This window comes from Elaeis guineensis, chromosome 1 (genome assembly GCF_000442705.2).
Source record: "Elaeis guineensis isolate ETL-2024a chromosome 1, EG11, whole genome shotgun sequence".
In the NCBI taxonomy this organism is placed as follows: domain Eukaryota; kingdom Viridiplantae; phylum Streptophyta; class Magnoliopsida; order Arecales; family Arecaceae; genus Elaeis; species Elaeis guineensis.
In genome coordinates this window covers 123,452,148-123,461,367 of record NC_025993.2, presented here as the reverse complement: position 1 = coordinate 123,461,367, position 9,220 = coordinate 123,452,148, and positions in this window count along the sequence as shown.

Here is a 9,220-nt window from a genome sequence, read left to right as displayed (position 1 = left end):
CCCAGCTGGATCGACCCACTGATAACATATCTCAGAGACGGAGTTCTCCCCCAGGATGCAAAAGAAGCTCGAAAGCTCAAAAATCAAGCTTTCCGATACATCCTTTATGAGGGCAAGTTGTACAAGAGATCATACTCTTTGCCCCTTTTAAAATGTCTCCGGCCTTCGGAAGCTGACTATGCCTTATGGGAGGTGCATGAAGGAATCTGCGGAAGCCATCTGGGGGCTAGATCTTTATCCCATAAGTTGCTCCGCCAAGGATATTACTGACCGACGATGCATCATGACTCGATTGAATACGTCAGAAAGTACGATCGATGTCAAAAATATGCCAACATCCAGAGACAGCCCGCCACCGAGCTTACACCCTTAAGTGCCCCATGGCCTTTTGCGCAATGGAGGATGGACATCCTTGGACCCTTTCCCGTGGCGTCGGGGCAGAGAAAGTTCCTCCTGGTAGCGATTGACTACTTCACCAAGTGGGTCGAAGCCGAACTACTGACGAAAATCACAGAAGCTAAAGTGCAAGATTTCGTCTGGAAGTCAATCATTTGTAGGTTCAGTCTGCCAAGAACCCTAATCACTGATAACGGGCGGCAGTTCACGGGAGCAAGATTCACCGAATTCTGTGAAGATCTAAACATCTTCCACAACTTTACATCAGTAGCCCATCCTCAGGCGAACGGCGAAGCTGAAGTGACCAATAGAACCTTGCTGTAAGGGATCAAGACAAGGCTCGAAAAGGCAAAGGGAACTTGGGCAGACGAATTTTATCATGTGCTGTGGGCGTATCGAACTACCCAAAGACTGCCCACGGGGGAGATCCCCTTTGCTTTAGCCTTTGGAACGGAGGCTGTTATTCCAATCGAGCTTAAACTCCCGTCGGCGCGAGTCGTGGCATTCAACGAACATCACAATTCGCAAGGTCTTAAAGCCAACCTCAATTTACTGAAAAAAAAATGGGAGGTAGCTCAAGTTCGGATGGCAGCCTACAGGCAGAAAGTTGCCCGCTATTACAACTCCCAGGTCAAGAATAAAGCCTTTAGAGCAGGAGATCTAGTGCTTCGACGGGCCGCTATCTCGCAACCTCAGGATCGAGGGAAGCTCGCTCCAAACTGGGAAGGCCCGTATGAAGTCAAAGAAGTAGTCCGGCCCGGAACTTATTACCTCAAGGAGCTCGGAGGAGCAGACCTCCCGTGACCATGGAGTTCGAAAAACTTACGAATGTATTACCGATAACTTTATTTTAAATAAAAGTCGCATATCTACATGTCTCCTCTCTTGGCACTAGCTTATATCGACAGGACAGTCAAAACAAACTGTGTCGGAAGAGGGAGGGGAACTTCGTCTCGACAAAGTCGAAAGCCTGATTCTCTTAGAGCGGATGGGGGGAGAGGCCCTGCAACGCCCATATACGTCCCCACAGCCCTGTTAGGGACAGGAGGAGAACCTCGCCCTAACTTGAGCAAAGTCGAAGGCCTGATTCTCTTTAGACCGGATGGGGGGAGAGGCCCTGCAACGCTCATATGCGCCCCCACAGCCTTGTTAGGGACAGGAGGAGAACCTCACCCTAACTTGAGCAAATTCGAAGGCCCGATTCTCTTTAGACCGGATGGGGGGAGAGGCCCTGCAACGCCCATATGCGCCCCCACAGCCCTGTTAGGGACAGGAGGAGAACCTCGCCCTAACTTGAGCAAAGTCGAAAGTCCGGTTCTCTTTAGATCGGACAGGAGGAGAGGCCCTGCAACGCCCATATGTGCCCCCACAGCCATGTTAGGAACAGGAGGAGAACCTCGTCCTAACATGAGCAAAGTCGAAAGCCCGGTTACACCTAGATCGGATGGGGGGAGAGGTCCTGCAACACCCATATGTGCCCCCACAGCCATGTTAGGAACAGGAGGAGAACCTCGTCCTAATATGAGCAAAGTTGAAAGCCCGGTTACACCTAGATCAGATGGGGGGAAGGGCCCAGCAGCACCTATATGTACCCCTATAGCCGCGTTAGAGACAGGAGGAGAACCTTGTCCTAACTAGAGCTGAAACCTGCTACGACAGAAATAGGGGAAGAACCTCGCCCCGACACCAATTAAGGTCGGTCATTCAAGACCAGATGAGAAAAAGGAAGACCTTCCCAGCGGCCCCTTCGCAATAAGACTCCGTCCGGACTTCTACGGGAGCCGGACTTCGCCCTCGACTTTGATCTCAAGAAGACTCTGTCCGGACTCCTACGGGAGCCGGACTTCGTCCCCGACTTCGACCGCTGGTAAGCTTCGTCCGGACTCCTACGGGAGCCGAATTTCGCCCCTGACTTCAATTGCAGGTAGACTCCGTTCGGACTCCCACGGGAGCCGAACTTCGCCCCGACTTCACCTACGAGAGCCAGACTCCCGCAGCCCCACCAAGAGCGGAGAAAAAAATCCCACTCGAAAAAGGAAAAGGGGAGAGGAGTTAAAAAGGAAAGCGATGGACTACGTCAGCGATGAATGAAAAACAAACAACATCAAAGATGCAAAGAACCTCGTCTCAGCAAGGATTGGGGTTCTTATCAAGAACCCCAACTTTCAATAAAGCTCTCAACACAAGCCCGAGATAAGATGACTTCCTCAGGGTGACTGAAGCTCAGACCTCCGAGCTCGAGCCCTGATGGGGGGCACCAAACCCGAGCGGCCCCAGACAAATCTGTGGCCACGGACGAAAAAGACGGATCAATGCGATAGCAATCGGATACCTCCGAATGACGCAAAGGTCGAAAAGAAGCTCGGCAAGCGACAATTCAACACATGAATAAAAGAGGTAGCAGAAAATTTTTTTCTCATATTATTCATCAAATATGCATTATAGAGCCATTAAGGCTGAAGGAGAAGGATAACTGAAAGGCGAGCCGACGTGGCAGCGACCGGTAACCTCCGGACGACGTCAAAAAAAAAAAAAAAAGAGAAGAAAGAGAAGAAAAGAAGAGAAAAAGAGAGAAGGAAATACAACAATAACAATGGTAAAGGAAAAAAGTTCGGCAGGCAGCAATTCGACGAAAAGAGTGGGCGAAGTAACAAAATCTCCTTCTCATTTTTCGATTAACAAGATGTACGTTACAAGATCCGGAGGGTCAGAAAAAAAAAATATTATTACAAGACTCGAAAGAGATACACCGGAGGCCACTTCAAGCTGTAAACTTCTCTTCCCAGTTCTGTCCTTCTCAGCAGCATTTTTCAGTGCATGTGATAAGCCTCTCGGCTCTCGCCCCCCGCCTCATTCCGCTCCATCTCCGAAACCCTAACCCTAGGGGGAAAAGGATGGGATAGAATTCAGGGGCAGCGAAGACAACGGCAGCGGCGACGACGACCTGCTTCAAGAAGAACCGAAAGTACCCCGGAGGCCACGATGGCGTCGGAGGCATGCGCCACCACCGTGTGCTCCACGACAACCACCGTCCTAGGTACTCCGACAAGGTCGGCATGCGCTATTTTCACCATCCCCGCAACAAGTTCTACTGCCCCACCGTCGGTGCCGACCGCTTCTGGTCACTCGACCCTGACGACGTCAAGAATCCCGCCACAGCTTGTGCCGACAACTCTGCCCCCTTGACCGGTGTCGTCCCATCCAGCTACTCTAAAATTCTCGGACGGAATGCCCTCACCGGTTGTCCCCGTTATTAAACCCCTATTATTGAAGAAATTCTCCCTCGAGCCCCCTTTAAGGCGATGGGAACCCTTGGTGACAGTTTGACAGTCGGAGAACTCGCGGGCCACTGTTTCCCTCCTCACACTCCTCTTGGTCCGTGGCATCCTCTCGAGGTTGGTCTCTGGGGCGGGGGCCCCGGCGGGAGAACTCCTCGGAGAGGCTAGGGGGACTGAAGATGGTGGAGAGCCGGCGGGGATGGCGAAGACTGGTGCGAAGGGCGCTCGGAGTCGAAAAGGGCACCGATGGAGTGGCTAAACTCTCAGGCGGAAGAAAGGTGTCGACCCTCGGGCGAAGTGAAGCCCCTGGAGGAAAGGCGGGGGCTTAAATAAGCAATGGGGCCTGGCGCAGTTATGGTGGCAGATATCCCTAGGCCAACCAGTACCCGCCATATGTCCCACTCACCGCGGCATAGGGTTGACCGTTCGCGGACCATTATGGCGTGACGCTTAGGATTACGCCCTGGTGGAAATTCTGAAAGGACTCTTCGGATCGCCCTAATCGGAAAAAGGCTCCAGCATGCGCGCATTAAATGCCAAGATTTTTGAGGGCAGTCGTGTGCAGAATTCAAGGAAACGACTTCAACTGTGAAAATTTTTTGTACTTCCTCCGATCGAAACTCAAACTCAGAAGTAGGGGGATCGGTGTTGGGTATAAAACCCCCCCAACCGAAGTTCGTGTCAGGAGTGACCCCTCGGGGATTCTACAGGAAAACTTCGTCCGGACTCCTACGGGAGCCGGACTCCGTCCCCGACTTCAGCAGCAGGAAGACTTCGTCCGGACTCCTACGAGAGCCGGACTTCATCTCCGACTCCAACTATAGAAAAACTTTGTCCGGACTCCTACGGGAGCCAGACTCCGTCTCCAACTTCAATTGCAGACAAACTTCGTCCGGACTCCTACGGGAGCCGGACTCCGTCTCCAACTTCAACTACAGGTAAACTTCGTCCGGACTCCTACGGGAGCCGGACTCCGTCTCCAACTTCTACTGCAAGTAAACTTCGTCCGGACTCCTATGGGAGTCGGACTCCGTCTCCAATTTCAACTGCAGGTAAACTTCATCCGAACTCCTACGGGAGCCGGACTTCGTCTGCAACTCCAACTATAGGAAAACTTCGTCCGGACTCCTACGGGAGCCGGACTCCGTCTCCAACTTCAATTGTAGACGAACTTCGTCCGGACTCCTACGGGAGCCGGACTCCGTCTCCAACTTCAACTACAGGTAAACTTCGTCCGGACTCCTACGGGAGCCGGACTCCGTCTCCAACTTCTACTGCAGGTAAACTTCGTCCGGACTCCTACGGGAGCCGGACTCCGTCTCCAATTTCAACTGCAGGTAAACTTCATCCGGACTCCTACGGGGGCCGGACTTCGTCCCCAATTTCAACTGCAGGAAGACTTCGTCCGAGCTCCTACGGGAGCCGGACTTTGCCTCCGACTCCAGCTACAGGTAGGATTTGTCCGGGCTCCCACGGGAGCCAGACTTCCGCCCTGAATTCCTGCTGAAGATCTCGGCCGAGGTTCCTCGACAAATGATCCCCATCTGGGCTTCCGCAAAAATCAGACTCCAACCGAACTTCAGCCGATAAGTCTGGACTCCCTGGCAGGCCATAGTAACGGCCACAACTCTGCTCCACTCCCTGCGGCGGATCCTACGCGGCTCCATCACTCCCTGGCAGGCCGCAGTAACGACCACGACTCTGCTCCACTCCCTGCAGCGGATCCTATGCGGCTCCATCACTCACTGGCAGGCCGCTGTAACGGCCACGATTCTGCTCCACTCCCTGTAGCGGATCCTACGCGGTTCCATCACTCACTGGCAGGCCGCTGTAACGGCCACGATTCTGCTCCACTTCCTGCAACGGATCCTGTGCAGTTCCACCACTCCCTGGCGAGTCGCGACAACGGACGCCGCTCCACTCCCCGCAACTGATTCCACGTGGCGAGCCATGGTGACAGCCACGACTCCACCCCATTACTCTTCATGATAAATTCCTCCTGGCCCCGTACGGCCCACGACGAGGCGATCATAAACAGTCGCTATCAATCCGCTGCTCCCCCCGTCTATAAAAGGGGACCCCAGATATGTTATTCTCTAAGCTCAAAATTATATATAAAAACTCTGCTAAAATTTTCGTTCGAGCACTCCATTCTTGTTGAGGCAGAGAACTGACTTGAGCGTCAGAGGGTCTTGCCGGAGCAACCCCACCTCCTGTTTAGACTTCTTTTGCAGGTCCCAGCGGCGACCGCGACTCCCTTGCCTCCAGCTTCTCCGGCGCAGGCGAATTTTTGCACCAACATATATATATATATATATATATATATATATATATATATATATATATATATATATATATATATATATATATATATATATATATACATACATACATATATGTACATATATGTACATATATATGTATGTACATACATATATATATATATATATGTGTGTGTGTGTGTGTAATGTACATATCTATATATATGTACATATGTACATATATATGTACATATGTACATATATATATACATATATATATATATATATATATATATATATATATATATATATATATATATATATATATATATATATGATTTGGCTGCCCTCTAGATAGATAAGATTTTTTTTTATTTAATAGATAAATACTGTCCGAAAAAATAATATATTTATCTTGAAAAGCATGAGAATATGGATAAATTAGTCAATAAAAAGTTGATCGATTTTTTTATTATATTTATCTATTAAAGAATAGGTCCTAAAAGATAACCGTCTGATGCTTTGTGCTATTCTCTAAACTAGTTCAACTGTTATTCTGCTTAAGGCAGCCACATGAGTGCGTATATAAGGCCTCATGCAATAATCTTGCATAGCTAGAACACTCTTCAAGAGAAAATCCAAAAGGCGTGGATTGTATCTTTTGCCCACAAGAAGGACTCATCTTCCTTCGTGCAAATCCACTGTTTGATTACATAATGGTCACTTTGAGATTTATGTAGATAGATGGAAGAAAGAGTTAGATGTACTTTGAGATTATGTCAAGGCCTAATCCAATGATCCACATCATAAAAGAAAATTAATCATTCTTTTATAAAAGATACAACCCAAATCCAAATCCGAAATATGCTTGTAAACCCTCCTAACAAATTACGAATATGAGAAAAAAACAACAAAAAAAAAGATCATTGTATCTATTGTTGTTTGCCCTTATACAAAGTGCACATGCATCAGCATGTTCATGATTTTAGCGGTATCCAAGTATTGATGGGGTCGTGTGACAACAGAAACAGCATACCATTGAATAGAAAAAAGATGCCACTCTGAGTAGGATTCATGATTGTTTAACCGCCCTCGGATGCGGCACATGGACAATATTTCAAGAAGGCAGTGGTATTTGGCCAACAATTTGGTAAAAAGGAACGCAGAAAGGTAGGCAAGTAGGTCAGTTCTACTTACTCTGAGTTCAGGATACCATGGAATACAATCCAAGCAAGTTGTGTTATTCTACACCAAGATATTCTTGAAGACCGACCTGCAACTAGAGACCAATGCCCACGTTATCCTTAAAAAGATTTTTTTTTTTTTTGGTAAATCGGATCATATAAATTAAACAAGAATAGATTTCATGTAGATTCTATGGAGTAGATTCCTTATAGTTCATCACATACGATGCTATCTAGTAGGCAGCGCTGTTAGCTTCTATGTAAATATGTGGAATCTCAATAAATATAAGTGATCATATCAATGTCCGGTAATTCCGTAGCAGTAGATGAAGCCTACACCCGTAGGAGATCCAGCATTAAAACATCTAGTTTTATTCTTTTTATTCCCCCACCTTTCCTTGGTAACAAATGACATTTTAATGTATAAAACACCCGTGCTCGAGTACTGGTCCATCGCATGCCAGTCTTATTACTACTTTCAACAGGAGCGACCTTTTCGACTGCCAAAAAACAGTCTCTTTTAGCTTGCTTGGCAAACCAAACGTCGCACAAGTGCAGTTTGGAAAACGCGCAGTTTCCTCTGTTTTGAACTTCCATGTACACTGGAATTCTTGAGCTACCCTACCGTAAGCAACTTTGACACGACTAAACATTGAGCAACCCAATTTGACTCCGGTAAATCCTGGAATCATCCTACCTTCTCCCCTTGCAGATGGAAGCTGCACCATCCTTTCCCATCTTTAGTTTGTTGTTTTCTTTGATCTTGTTTTAGTAACGTGTCAGGGTGCTCTTGCATTTTCTCTATACTACTAACTAGTACTTCAACTTTGCTATTCTGCTTAAACCAAGTTGAGGAGGAGTTACAAGAAGTAAAACACAAATATGCTGATTTCAGACTTGATTACTATATATAATGATCAAATCATTTAAAATACATAAATAAAAAAAAATGAGGCCATTCTAAAATTTCAAAGAATCACAACTCCGTGTGCGGCACCTATGTGGCCTCCATTATATTGATAGTTATCTTTTATTCACTCATCTCTCTCAATTTTTTTTTTTTCAAAAAAAAAAATTTAAGAGGCTCCAGCTCTATCTCCACAAGTTGGTGGTTTTTTTCTTCTTCGAACGTCACAAACACGTTCTAAATTCTAGTGGGCTGTATATAGGTGCACGCGTATGACTTCCGTTCGTGTATTCTTAGATATGGTCAGTATGAATGGAATGTGGCTCAAAAGAGCCAAGAGTTATTCTACTGGCTATTACTAATTTTCTTTTCTAATGAATCTGCTAACTATTTCTAAAATCAATGAGGTACCATGTCGGTGACAATAACTAGCCTTGACTAATGGCTTGACATGTTTCATCACATAGAAAAAAAATATGCTTAACAATAAGACGGTAACATGCAACAGCTGTTAGCAACGTTTGAAGGCATGGAAGTCTGGGCAACTACATTAGCTGGATCACACAAAAGCTTACTCTTTTTTTTTTCATTCTATTTCTTTCACGTACTGTTTGATTTATGTCTTTGTTTTTATCTCTTCACCTTTCCACCGACCTTTCATATTTTTCACAAGGACAAGGTCGAACCGTACGTAGAAGTGTAATGATTTGTATCATTGAAATTAATCTGCTTTCATGAGAGCTTGTCATCTCGGCTTTCATGTCTTCAAAATTAAGAGGAGGTGCTCACCATGCCATCCACCTATTGTGTTCTGTTATAATGTAAAAATCACTTGAAAACTGTAGGGTTGGAACTGAGGACCAATCTAATTTTGGATTGGACTTCGGGTTTCAAGCTCGGTCTGAGATAATTCAGATCAAGTTTGAGCTTAAATATAAAGATTGTTTATTTTTCGGATTGAGCTCAGATATACTTTTGATCCGATCCGATTCGATCCGAACCCGAATGTCAGTCCGAATGCGCTACCCCTGTAACTCCCCGCTCCGCCGATCCCATCCATGCATAGACCCCCATGCAGACCATCATATATATGCCACCTCGAGCATGAGTTCCATCAGATCCTTGGTGCCAACCACGACTGCCTCGACTCCAAATCCGTCTCTTCCTCCACCTGCACCCGCTCCAATGCCTTCT